The sequence below is a fragment of the Ziziphus jujuba genome, chromosome 8, assembly GCF_031755915.1.
Source record: "Ziziphus jujuba cultivar Dongzao chromosome 8, ASM3175591v1".
Taxonomy (NCBI): Eukaryota; Viridiplantae; Streptophyta; class Magnoliopsida; order Rosales; family Rhamnaceae; genus Ziziphus; species Ziziphus jujuba.
This window is the reverse complement of record NC_083386.1, coordinates 15,375,707-15,390,482: the sequence shown is the minus strand read 5'-3', so window position 1 is coordinate 15,390,482 and position 14,776 is coordinate 15,375,707.

Here is a 14,776-nt window from a genome sequence, read left to right as displayed (position 1 = left end):
AAACTATAAACAATTTCAAATGGTGAATATTTAGTAGCAGAATGTATGGTTCTATTACAAGCAAATTCAACATGTGGCAAATATTCCTCCCAAGTTCTCAAATTTCTACTAATTGATGCTTTCAACAATGCAGACAAAGTTCTATTCACTATTTCAGTTTGACCATCAGTTTGTGGATGACAAGCAGTTGAAAATAAAAGTTTAGTACCTAACTTAGCCCACAATGTTTTCCAAAAATAACTTAATAACTTAGCATTTCTATTAGAAACAATAGTCCTAGGCATACCATGAAGTCTTACCACTTCCTTAAAGAAAAATTAGCTACATGAGATGCATCATCAGTTTTGTTACATGCAATGAAACGTGCCATATTAGAAAATCTATCAACAACCACAAAAATTGAATCCTTACCTATCCTAAACCTAGGTAATCCAAGTACAATATCCATAGACAAATCAACCCATGGATGTGAAGGAATAGGTAACAACATGTATAAGTCGTGCAGCTTTAACTTTGATTTTGACTTCCTACAATTTATTCACTTCTCACACAGCTTCTCTATGTCTCTCCTCATGGTCGGCCAATAAGAATGTTCTTATAAAATGGACAAAGTCTTTGCTACACCAAAATATCTCATTAAGCCCCCACTGTGACTTCCTTTATAAGTAACTCCCTAATGCTACAATAAGGTATACAAAGTTAACTTTCCCAAAATAAATATCTCTCAAATATATAAAATTTTCCATATCCATGTTTAGCACAATTTCTATATATTTAACCGAAGTTACTATCATGCTCATAAATTTCTTTTAATTGTTCAAAACCAAACAATCTAGCATCTATGGTTGAAAACAACACATACCTTTGGGGATAAAGCATTGGCTACCATATTTTCTTTACCTTTCTTGTAGCGAATGACATAAGGAAAAGTCTCAATGAATTCAGTCCACCTTCCATGCCATCAGTTAAGCTTTCCTTCCCCTTTGATATGCTTCAAATATTCATGATCTATGTGAATCACAAATTCCTTTGCCATATCTTCGAAGCTCGAACTAAAGTATACATCTCCTTGTCATAGGTTGAATAGTTCAATGTCGCCCCATTCAACTTTCCACTAAAGTATGTTAGAGGTCCTCCTTCTTACATCAGCACAACTTTAATGCCTATACCTAAAGCATCACATTCAATTTCAAAAGTCTTAGAAAAATTTGGTAAAACCAATAAAGGTGCATTAGTTAATATTCCTTCCAATAAATTAAAAGACTTCTCTTGTACTTTTCCCCATTGAAATCCCATATTCTTCTTGGCAATTTCTATCAATGGTGCTGCAATAGTACTGAAATCCTTAACAAATCTCCTATAAAAGCTAAGCAAACCATGAAATCTTCTTACCTGGGTGATAGTAGTAGGTTTCAGGCACTTTTGGATTGCTTTGACCTTGGATTGATCAACTTTAATTCCTGTAGTACTCACAAAAAATCCTTGAAATACCAACTCATCTTAGCAAAAATCACACTTTTTCATATTACCATACAATCTTTCTTTCCTAAATACTTCTAAAAATAACCTAAGGTGTCTTACATGACCATCGAAGTTCTACTATATACAATAATATCATCAAAATAAACAACCACAAATTTTCCAATGAATGGACACATGACATGGTTTACTAGTCTAATGAAAGTGCTGGGTGCATTAATTAACCTAAAAGGCATGACTAACCACTCATATAGACCATTTTTATCTTTAATGCATTTTTTCCACTCATCTCCCTCTTTCATTCTTATTTGATGATACCCATTCCTTAGATCAATTTTTGAAAACATGCATGAACCATGTAATTCATCAAAATATCATTTAATCTATGACTAGGATGCCGATACTTAATAGTTATGTTATTAGTAGTCCTACAATCTATACACATATGCCATGAACCATTTTTTTGGTACTAATAACACAGGAATAACACATAGATTCATGCTTTCTCTAATATAACCTTTGTCTAGCAACTCACTTATCTGGCATTGAATTTCCTTTGTCTCCATAGGATTACTTTTATATACAAGCCTATTAAGAATTGTGGCTCCCAGAATAAAATATATTTGATGTTCATTCCCTCGAATAGGTGATAAACCACTTGGGATATCCTCTGGAAAGACATCATCAAACTCATACAAAAAAGAAGATATATAACTAGGCAATATAAGCCCTTAAGGGTTAGTTAGATGATTTAAATAACCATCTTTAAACATCATGACTAGCATTGGTTTCTCACTTAAAAATGCCATTTTAATTTCACCTTTGCTAAGATAAAAAATTTTCTTTTTCTTCTCTCCTTTTTTCTTCTTACTTTCATGTTTAGAACATTTACGTTGGTGACTAGGCTCAGCTTTACCTTCTTGTATGCATGTTGAAGCCTTGGATGGCATAATGGATTTCTCCCTTTGCCGTTCAACCTCCTTTTTTTGTTGTATTTGCATTTGATCTCTAAATACCTCTCTTGATGTTAATGACTTGAGCTTAATCTTTTTGCCTTTGAAACGGAATACAATGGAATTTTCTCTACCATAGTGCATAGTATTCTTATCAAATTGTCATGACTTCCCTAACAAAATATGTCTCGCATGCATAGGGACAACATCACAAAACCTCTCTTCCACTATCAATATTCATATTACAAATATTACCTTGGATATCACAATGAGTATGGAAGATGTTTTCCTTTTGTACTTGATCTTTATCATCGTACACGATCAAAACCCTTTGTGCCACCAAGTTTAGTTCGGTCCTTAAAGATTTTTGAGTCTTGGGTTCACCTTACTCTTCCTCTTTGAATTCTCCCTCATCCTGTCCAGTTTCAGCTTCAGCTTCAACTTCGTCACTATCGGACTCCAACTCTCCGTTGTCCTTCAACATCATAATTCTTCTATTTGAGCATTGGTTGGCAACATGTCCTTGGCCCTGATACTTCAAACACATAATATCATGACTTTTCGATGGTTTATAATCAAACTTATCACTTAATTTTGGTGTTTATGTGGATTCGGCCAGATTGTCCCTCCTTGGCCTTGGAGCTACCTTCCTGTAGTTTCAGGTTTGGCTTTGATTCGAATACGGGATTCCTTCTCTTCAACAACTTGAACTTGTCCTCCTGCTACTTGAAACTCCTCTAAACCATGAGCTACTACCCTTCCTCTTGAGTTGGTTGTTCTCAATTTTGGTGGCCACATGCATCATCTCTTCCAATTTCACATATTGTTGTAATTCCACTTGGTTGACAATCTCTCGGTTTACTTCTTCAAGAAACCTAGTCAGCCTCATGGTCCTCATTCATGCTCAACCTCATCATAAGAATCTCCATCTCCTTGTAATAGTCCTCCACAGTTCTACTTCCTTGAGACAAAGCTTGTAATCTTTGATGCAACATTCTATGGTAATGGCTTGGTACAAATCTTTTCCTCATGGCCCCTTTCATTTGTCTCCAAGTGGTTATTAGCTCATCACTAACTCTCCTTCAGCTACTTTGCTCGTTGCTCCACCATTGTAATGCATAATATCCAAATTCCAAAGTGGTTAACTCAACATTTTAAGCCTCCGAATAGTTATGACTATTAAAAATCATTTCTATCCATTCCTTCCATTCCAAGTAAGCCTCTGGATCATTTTTTCCCAAGAATGGTGGTATGTTGACTTTAATATTTCGGAGATCATCATCTTCTTCTTGGGTTTGTCATCCACGGATTTGCCTTCCTTGGAGTGCAAATATATCTTCGTGGTCCTCCTCAAAATTATCTTCAAAATCAACTTCTTCACATTCATCCTTAAAATGTCCATGGCCTTCTCTACCTCGACCACGTCCTTCATGTGGTTCCATCCTAGGGTTCAACTTTCCTTGTGAATTTCCAAACGTTTCCATCCTTAGATCAAGTTAATCAAATAGAGCATTCATCCTTTTGTAATTGCTTCAACACCGCTTGCATGTCCGTAGGTGCCAATGAACTTCCTAATGCCCTAAATTCTCCCTTAAATCACACGAAATCCTCTCCAAGTTCTCTTATTGAGTCACCTCCTATTCTTATTCTTGAATCTATCATGTTAGTGAAATAACGCAAGAAGACCTTACCAAATTTTGCTTCCTCACGTGTATCACTCAAATAGGGTCTTGTTCACTCATGTTTCACGCTAGTTTCCACTTTTTTTTTTTTTTTTAACTCTATTATAAGATCACACTCTCTTGCCTTTTTCCACTCAAATCTTATCTCAAAATTTTAATAAAACATGCTTAGAACCAGCAATTAGATCACAAGTATGTCCTAATTAAACCTATCAATAAACAAAAGCAAGTAGCAAGCAATTTCCAAGTGAATGATAAAACCTAGGCTCGGTTTTACTAACTAAGAAGAAGGAAAAATAACAAAGCAATTTTTAGATTCAATAAAGAAATATACCAGAATTTTAAGAGATTAAAAATGCAAGGATAAAATTTAGAAAAGGATTCAACAATTGACAAGAACTTAATTCGAACAAAATATATGATAGTTGTTGGTTGTAGTTCTCGTAATTTAAGTCTACGTCTCAAATCCTTAAAAAAAATTTAATCCAATCAATTTAACATCAATATTCAAATATCCAGCAGCCAAATTTGAATAAGCAAACAGCAACTTCAACAAACACAATTGAATTTCCACACTAAACAAACTCAATTTTTCAACTCTCTCAAACTCGACTTTTGCGCAAATTTTTTTTTTTTAAATTAGGCCTTTTTTTTTTTTTTTACGATCACTAATAGAATAATACCAACACAAAATCCAGCAGTACAATCACCATTAAAAAAAAAATTACAACTTCAATGCCAACACAACTGAATTGCACCTTCCAAATTAACAAATTGCAAGGTTTTAGGTTTATGCAATATGTTCTCAAAATTTCTCTATCTTTTTTTTTTTTTTGGAATATATGAATGCAACTAATTAAGATTGAAATAGCAAGGAAAAATCAACAATAAATCAAATTACTAAGATCTAATATGCAAAACTAACTAATAAACTAGAAAGCAAAATTTTGACTAACACAAAGAAACCTAACTCGGCTAGGAATTTTTTTTCTTTTTTTGTTAAATATGCAGAACATGTATAGATAGAAGCAACCTTAACCTAAAGTCAAAATTGTAGATTAGCACAAAAATAAAACAAAACAATTAAGATAGATCAAACTTGAACAGAATTCAACTTTGATACCAAATAATACGAACCTAAGTCGACTTACTCCTAAATCCGTATTAAATTAACCCAGATTGAAATTAAGTTCAGATTCTAATGGTCATCTTAACCCCTAATTAAATTGTGATTAGAAACCTTGGTATATTGAAGACACCACAATAGGTTATGAAATGTCTTATCGATAAGTCAAGCTAGAACACTAGTTCTCTAATAGAGTTCTATGTGTTCTAAGAAAATAAAGAAAAACCTTTCTCACAAATAATTTTCTGTATGATTAATGACCTGAACATTATTGAGAAAATAAACATTTAAATAGTTTTGAGTGACAAAAATAAAACCCTAAAGTAACTAGGTCAAATTCGGCCAACCAAGAAAATCCTAAAGCTCTTTTTTCTTCTAGTTTATGGGGGAAACACAATGAGCATTTAATGCAGCCCTTTTATTTATTTACAATCAAATATTTATTGACTTTTTAATAAAAACTCATTTTCAAAAAGATCTATTACATAAAGATCTATAAACTAAAGCTTTACTTTTATCATCTATATCAAAGAAATACTAAGTCAAGATTAATCTATGGAACACCCACAATCCTAAATCCCCAACTGATCGTACACACGTATACACATGTTGATAGTTTCTTGTGTTAGAGATAGTGTTCTATAAGCTTATTTATTATCAATTTATTGCTAATTAATTAATAAAATTGTATTCATTTTTATATTTTCTTACAAGTATTATTAGTATCACTTTATAATTATTAAGAAAATTCCCAGATTATTAATGTGACCTTAAACTTAGTATATAATAGTTATATATTTGAGGATTAAGTTGAAGGATAATGATCTCAAAGAGTATGTACTAAAAATTGAAGTTTTGAGATTTTTTATAAATCAAATTTATTGGCATGGTTCATTACCTTTGAGAATAGAACAATCTTATCCAAACAATTAATGTACTAATATTAAAATGGAGATATTGCAGTGTCGTGCATGACATATGACTTTTTTTTTTCTCATGATTTTTTTCTTGCTTCTTTCTAGGAAAATTTAATACATTTTGATTTCGTCGATGAAAATGAAGGTGTTCTAAGATCAATTCAGCATAATTTATTGATACAACAAGGGACTAGGATTCAGTCAAATGATTTTATCAATATGATGGAGTAGCTGTTGATTTTAGAGAAACTTGTTGAAGAAACCCATAGTTCGAAGGGAGGATGCATAGTTTGATGATGATTGTAAATGACATCAATTTGGAAGATTTTAGAGTGGATGACATTGAGCTATCCATCGTTGTGCCTAATCTACTTTGATATGAACCTAGGTCAACTTGCTCCTAAACCCATATTAAATTAATCCGGATTGAAATTAAGTTCAGATTCTAATAGCTATCTTAACCCTAAATCAAACTCTGATTAGAAACCTTGGTATAGTTCGTAGACACCACAATAGGTTGTGGATTATCCTATTGAATGAAGAGAAATCTCTATTTGGTGTTCTAAAAGAATGAAGAGAAATCTTTCTCAAAAGTATTTTTTTGAATGAATAATGATCTATCTATTATTATTAGCCTTTAAACAGGCTAGAGTTACAAAAATCAAATTCATAAAACATTAGGTAAAAACTAGCTATGTAGTTGCCATTTTTCCTAGGACTTTCCTAATCTAATTTGCATTAATTAATTCCTTAATTTTTAAAGAGGAATTAATTAATTTACAATCAGAAATATTAAAGTTCAACCTTCCTAAATTAATTTGTCTAGCAAATAATTAAACAAAACTAAATATAAAAGGTTATTTCTTAATATAAAAAGCCAAATTCCTAATTTGGAAAGTAGTTGACTAGTTTTCCAAATAAGCTGTCCTTATCCAATCTCTAGTTAATTTAGGCTTCAAATCTAATCCAATAGGCCATGTAAGATACTTAATAGGATTAGAACTGATTCCCACACGTTTTCATTGATTGGAATGATCAAGTTTGCTTGGAATGCAAGTAAAACAATCTCCCAGCGCCAATTATGGAAAACCAACCAATGTTGGAAGCTTGAACGCCATGAGGCATGCATGGTTGCCCTTGCATCTACCTTGACATGATTTTATGACCTCTTGGTGAGCTCAAACACGCTCACAAGCAAACAAACTCGCTCTTTGCTACCTGAAGTCCTAAAATGTATCAAAACAGCTTCCCAGATCCATTTCTGCCTTCAAAACCTGGATGCTCAGTACGAGCTTAGAATCTTTTGGCATTATCATGCCTTCTTGAGAATTAATTACTCCTTATATGAAACTAATAAGATTGTCCTTAAACCTCTTAGATTGTGCCCTAGTAATTAGTCCCGTATTCAGCTGTACAGGATTAGCACCTCAGCAAGGAGATGTTTGTGCCGGTGGAATCTCATCATACTTCTTTCCAAACAAGAAAATATGTAACTATGGGAGCCATGGGCTTGTGCTTTAATTGTCAAGGAAATTGGGAAATTTCTTCCTTACAATTTTTCTATAATCAAATTATCCTTATCAATGCTAGGTAAAAGATTAATTGTTTATTAGAGAATTATTGAAATTCAAGGATAAAGAAATAATTAGAGAGCATAGTGCTTATTAGACCTAGCTCTAATTATGAACTATATATTGAGAATTGATATATATGTAATTATTAAATCAATAGGCTATTCAAAATTTTCTTTTAATAATTAATCATATAGTTCAAAAGTGCAATTCCAATTTTTAGTGGAGCAATATTTGAATTAACAAATTAGATATACTAACCAAAGAGTTTAGTCAATTATCAAATTTATTGGAGCATAAATTATAAGTGGTGAGCATTAAATATTTAAATTTTTTAGCCTATATTCATACTTTTTATTTTCAATTTTCTTAGTAATTTACATTTAATTGGAATTAAATTTTATTTATTTCCTTAATTTCTCATTTTTAAGTAAAAAGACTAAAAGATGGGATCTTCATGTTTTTTTAAATCTTTCTAAAAGAAATATAGAGAACTATAATTTATGGAGCTTCAATGGAGCCAGTTGAAGAATGTTTATTCCATAAGTGATTTTCATAAGCTTGAAGAATTATTTTGAATTTTGAATATTTATGTCTTTATTGTATTAAAGATGCTAAATTTCTGCACAGCAAACACTTTTTTGATCGTATCTAGAGCTACCAGTGGAATTTTTGAGTGATCTTAGTTGAGGAATTTTCTTAAGACCTTCAAGATAATATATTTAAAATTTCATTACATTTGGATCAGTGAATCAGTACCAATTTTAAATCGAACTCAAAGCATATGTACAGTTTTTACAAATCCACAGTCCGTAAGGAGAAATGAAATTTGAATGCATTAACGATATTGGAATGCTTATTATTATATATGGATAGAAAGATTATTCAAAGTGATAACTTTTTTAGCGGTTTATGTTAAAAAAAAAAAGAAAAAAAAAAAGGCAGGTTTGATAGTCTAAAAGATGAATTGAAGTCATACTGCAATGCCATGTTTTAAGACTTGGGGGATTTAAAGTTGTTTTTAATTGAAGTTTGTACTAAAGAATCCATGGGCTCAGGGACCATGTAGTATGTAGCCAAAGCTTAGAATTGGATAGGAAACTGCACATTTAATTCAAGGAATGAATTAACATGAATTTTTATAGGATTTTAAGTCAAAAGCCTGTTTATTTGGTGGTCAAGTAACTAGATATTTTTATCTATTTTTGTATTTATTATTTATTATTGGAAAATAGATAGCCTTCCTATATTATAAGAGCCAAAGAATTTTGTTAGTTAATAGGATTTTCTATTTTTGTTTTTGTAATTCAAAAAATAGGAAAAAGAGGAGGAAAACTTATGTCCATTAAATGGTTGATTTTTCATGCGTGAAATCATCATAATCTCTACCATTGTTGTGAGATTTCCATGCACAAGCATACGAAATATAAAATGATTATGGTAATTAACCAAGTATCCAAACACAAGGACGAGTTTATTTTTAATTAATTTATCTTAGAGATTTAATTATTATATTAATAAGATTGTGTTGTAAGTAGCATTTAATTTTAGAACTTTAAATTTAAGATTACAGTTCAAATCAAAGAAAACATTATCATTAAAAAGAAAATAAAATATTGTAAAAGAAATACAACTCAATAGTGTATAAGTAGCACTTAATTTTATAACTTTAAATTTAAGATTACAATTAAAATTAAAGAAAACAATTATCATTAAAAAAGAAAATCAAATATTGTAAAAGAAATACCAATTAAATAGTGGATAAGAAAGCTATGTTTATAAAAATTACTCACAATATTAGACAGTTTTTGTAGACTACAAAGATTTAAAAATTAAAAAGATTAAACTAGCACTCTAATGGTGTCTAGAGGCTGATTGTTACCTGGCCCTAATTCTGCTTCACTCCAAATGGTATGGGGTTTTGTTCTGCTTTACTCCAGACAATATGAGGTTTTGTTCAGAATTCCCAAGATATCAACCATCCTAGGACTGTTTCCCAATAGAGCACACTTAATTTCATTGTTGTTTTAAACTTTGAAGTTAATTGTTCTGAAAAGGCCTTGATTGTTAAGAGAGTGTATACTTTACATTTGATCCATCATGTTTTCATAGTTGAGTGATGTGGGAATAGACACTAGGTGATCTTTGCCAGTAAGCTAGCTTGGCAATGCCTTGCACCAACACATACATACCTTGGCGGCATCATGCTGGCTCACCCTTAGTCATCATAAAACCCCCAATACAATGTTCATTAATTTTGCCATTTTTTGCCTTACATCCTTCAAAGCTCATATGTCTTACAATAAATAGATAGAATAGGGCACTGCAGATGGTCTTAGAGCTTATTCCCAACCAAAAGTGCCCCAACGAGTAGATTGGGCGGCCAGGGGGGGCTTGAAGAATACAAGGCAAGAAAAGAGAAGATCGGTGATCAACACACTAAGACAGATTGCAATAACCAAAGGTGAACCAGTATGTTGCTGCCAAGGTAAGTGTGGTTCGGTGTAAGGCATTAGCAGACTACTTTATTTTTAAATGCTATCTGGTATCCAATCCCATATCGTATGGATGTGGAACAAAAATTGGTCATATGTAAAATATATACTCTCTTAATAATTAGGGCATTTTCTGCTTTAGGGTTTGAAAAGAACTTTAGGATGGGTGACTTAGAATGATTTTCTTTTACCATTAAATGCAAACCCTTAAATAGATCTAAGGTTTATTCCTAATTTTATAATTTCTAAATTACAAAATAAATAATCATAGTAATATCTTTGAAATAATCAACTTCTGTAAATTAGTAATGTCACTTGATATCTACTAATTAAAATAAATACAAAAATAGAAAATAATTATCAATTACTTAGCCGCCAAGTAATTGGGCTTTTGGATATATAATTGGGTCAACTAATTGGGTTATGGGTCTTCAACTTGGCATAAAACCTAGACCAAAGCCCATTGGATTGTTTATTCCATGACTTTGACAAAATACAGCTTCAGAATACCTAAGTCTGAAAAATAAAAAGCAAACATGCTAACTTCATAAAAATCTACATTAAAGGCTTATAAGGGTAAGGGATTTACGATTACCAAATAAAGGATCTAATCATACAACCTAAGTGCAACCTAAATAAGTAAAATGTGTATTAGCAATAAGAAGATGTTATAGAATAGCTTGAAAGGCTCAAATGCTTCAACAATAATGGCCTAAATCATTTCCCAAGTAAAGTATTCATTTAGGATTTTGCCTCAAACTATTGTCATGCAAGTTCTAGCATTATACAGAATAATGTACCACTTGCTTCATGCAAACCTTATCTAGAAATTAACTCTAAATCGTTCCAAATTGATTTTATGCTAAAAAATGAATTTAAACAATAACAAGTAAATGTATTAAAGTATAGAAGTCAAGATACAACAAATTTACTTCCACAAGAATTATCAGTATCCTCCAATCTTATCATCAATCAATCAAAAGTACTTCTTTTTGAATAAAAGTACTTACAAAAAAACCAAAACAAAAATAAAAAGTACTTTAAAACAAAAAAAAATATGTTTTTTGATTTTAAAAACTTAAACAATAAACAAACTTCTTTTTGAATTTTAAAAACCCCTTCAAAACCAAATGCAAAATTTTTTCTTGACTTTTGAATATTTCTTTCTTTCTTTCTTTCTTTCTTTTTTCTTTATCATTTATTTCTAAAGAAAAATACAAAGGAAATATATTTTTGTAATTTTCTAAAAAATTTCTCTTTTGCGATTTTCTAAATTTTTCAAAAGCAAAAATTTTGTTAAACAGAAAAGCTAAACCAAACAAGCATAGAAATATAAAAAATTGCAAAAATTTGAACCAAACCACCAAACAACAACTTCAAACATACTATCAACAATTTTAGTTTCTCGGAAACTTCAAAAAACTAGAGATACAAGCAACCAAACTTAACATGTCAACAACTAAAGCCAACTTCATAATGATCAAAATCATCATGCAATTATAGGCCAAAATGCTATGGAAATGAATACCAACAGCACAAGACAATTAAAAGCAATTCTTTGCCCATACTTGATTTAAACATTGTCCTCAATGTTCATAGCACAAGAAAAAGAGTTCTAGGATAAAAGAAAGTTTACTTAGGGGTGAGATGCTCCTTACTCCACCTAGCCATCTTTGTTATCTTCATTTTGATGTGATGGCTTGTATCTTGGTCATCATCCATAGGGTCAAAACTTTCATTGGCTTTTAAGTTTCATTAGGTAGCATCTTGAAATGGATGGAGCAAACGATCCGGATAAGGAGGATAGGACACGAAGCTCAAGGTAGCTTTGAAATTAAATGACAATTCATCCATTCTTGAGCTTAAGATACATTGATATTTGGCTTCATAATTTGAATCTATAACTTGCCTCTCATGAATATCATGAATCCTTGCATTCAAGCTAAATAAAAAATCTCCTAAATGACTATTTGCCCTTTCATTGTTTTAATCATACTTTGCAGTCAAAAAGAGAGCAGTGAGGATGTACTTTATCTTGAAAATGGGAATGACCAATTTCATCATTTTAAGAATGATGAGAATTGGTATTATGCATGTAACTAATACTATGGACCACTTGAGGAGTAAGGAATGTGTTCTACAAATCTTTGGGCATCTTAATGCCTAAATTGGAAGCTCGTGGTTTACAACTTATCTAATTTGAAAATTTGTTGATAGACTCATTTGTGATGAGTATCCTTGGCTCCTTGTATGTCATGTTCTTGGTAAACTTTACCATAGCTTGACAATATAATCCCATTAAAAGGCAAGGATGTAGAAGAAACAACCAAAGGTTTCCTTTTAATTGCTTGAATGATTTACTTCCTAATTAAACATCCGATATCAATTTTCATTCCCAAGTAAATACCATAAAGGAACTCACCATGGTTCTTCCATACGTTATATGGACGTGAAGTAAGAATAATAATTGCATAAATAAACTTATTTCAAGCTTGTGCATATCCATTAAAAGTACTTTCTTGAAAAGAAAACATGTTACCATCACCATTGATCCTCCAAGTAGTGCCAGGAACACACATGATGAGAATTCTCCCATGCCCGCACAACCGATTACCCGTTGCAGTGCCGATCCGATACGGATGAAGACTGGACCAATCACTAGAGCTCAAGCCAAGCGATTTAAGGACAACCTAACTGCATTTATAGAGGGAGTAATTCATTCTCAAAAGGGCTTGACAATATTCAAAGATACAAAGTATTTTTTAAGCTTCCAAGTGGTGGAAGCCGTTATGGACCCAGGTAGCTATTTTAGTGCAAATATGGACTCCGGACAGCAACAAATGGTTCCAACACTTCATGAATTCAATGGATATCACAAGAGGCCATGGAATCATGACAAGGCAGAATCAAAAGCACCTAAAACGAGCTTGTACAAACAGCATCTCAACTTGGCCGAAAATGTGTTGTTTAGCACTAATCAATAAAACATTATAAATTTATAATATTTTATCCATTTTCATAATAAATAATAACCTAGGAATTTACTTTATTGAGATACATTAATAAAAAAAATCATACATCAATATTAATAAAACAAAAAGATTTTTCTAAAAGCATACAATGTTGAATGATATTGCGCAAATTTATCTATCTTCGTAATAGTAAAAATTTTGAAAATAATATTATAGTAAAAATAAGGGTGTAAATGAGTCGAATCGAGCTAATTATTAGCATTTTCAAGCTTGGCTTGCATGATATGATAAGTGCTCAAATTTGGCTCAATTGAACAAAATTTTGAAATAAAGTGATGAAGCTTGTTATGACTCAATAATGAAAAGCTCAAGCTTAACTCAACTCAATTCATTTCACTATAAGAACTTAAAATGGTGAACATTTATTTTCTTTAAATAAAAATGTTAAGATCAAAAATTAATAAATTTCATTTATTTTATTATAAAATTAATTTTATTTTTAAAAAGTTTATAAATTTAAAATATAACAAATATTGTTTTTTGCATTATAAATATTTTATATGTTTAAATTTTTAATATATTTTTTTATATAAATACATGAGGAAAACATTTGGTTTATGGAATACATATAGGAAAATAATAGCTCTTCTATAGATATAACTTTTCCTACATTTGGTACATTTTTAAATTTAAGAATATCTATTACATAGAAATAAATAACATTGGAATAGCTATTCCTTTAAAGAACCTTTAGCTATTCATGTATTCTAATATAGATAAACTTCAAAACTATACACACCAAAGTTTGATAAATTTAGATTTACATAGATTATTATATAAAAAATTTATCTAAATAAATATAAATTAAAATTTTTAATTAATTTTTACTAAATTTGATAATTTTTAGGAAAAAGAATTTAAAAAAAAAGAAGACTAAATGTGATTCTAATTCAATATTATTATTATTAAGAATATAAGTAGTATTGACTATTCTTTTATACATTTTTTTTAATTCCATGAATAATTTTTCCTATTTTATCAAGAATGATAATGATTGATTGGCAATAGAATGTCTACTAAGGTACCAACCTTGATCCTTTGATCGGGTTTTTGTTTTTCAATTCATCTCTTTCAATCATGGTTATGACAGTTAAGAGCATCTCTCAAACATTTGACGGTTTGGATGTTTTAGAGATCACGAACTTGCGTTACTCAAAACCTTCTTGTATTGACAATAATGAGCCTCAGATGAAAATTAAGAAGGATAATGCATTCGTTATTACATCAGATGATACACAGCTTCATGTAACTTTGATTGCAAATCTAGCAATGGAGAAGGAGGTTCTATTGCACCAGGTTTTTGAAGCGCTAAAGGATTTGGTTGGTAACAAGGGCACTACTAAGTCTTTTATTGATGTTGTTGATGCAAACTCATTTTCTATCCTTGCATTAGATTCATCTACATTTCCGATAAGGAAGGGTAATATAGTTTCAATTCATGTGAATAAAGAGGCATATTTAGAAAGGTTGAGACTTTGTCAATTCTCTTTAATCACTAGAGTTGTTCGGTTTAAAGGTGAG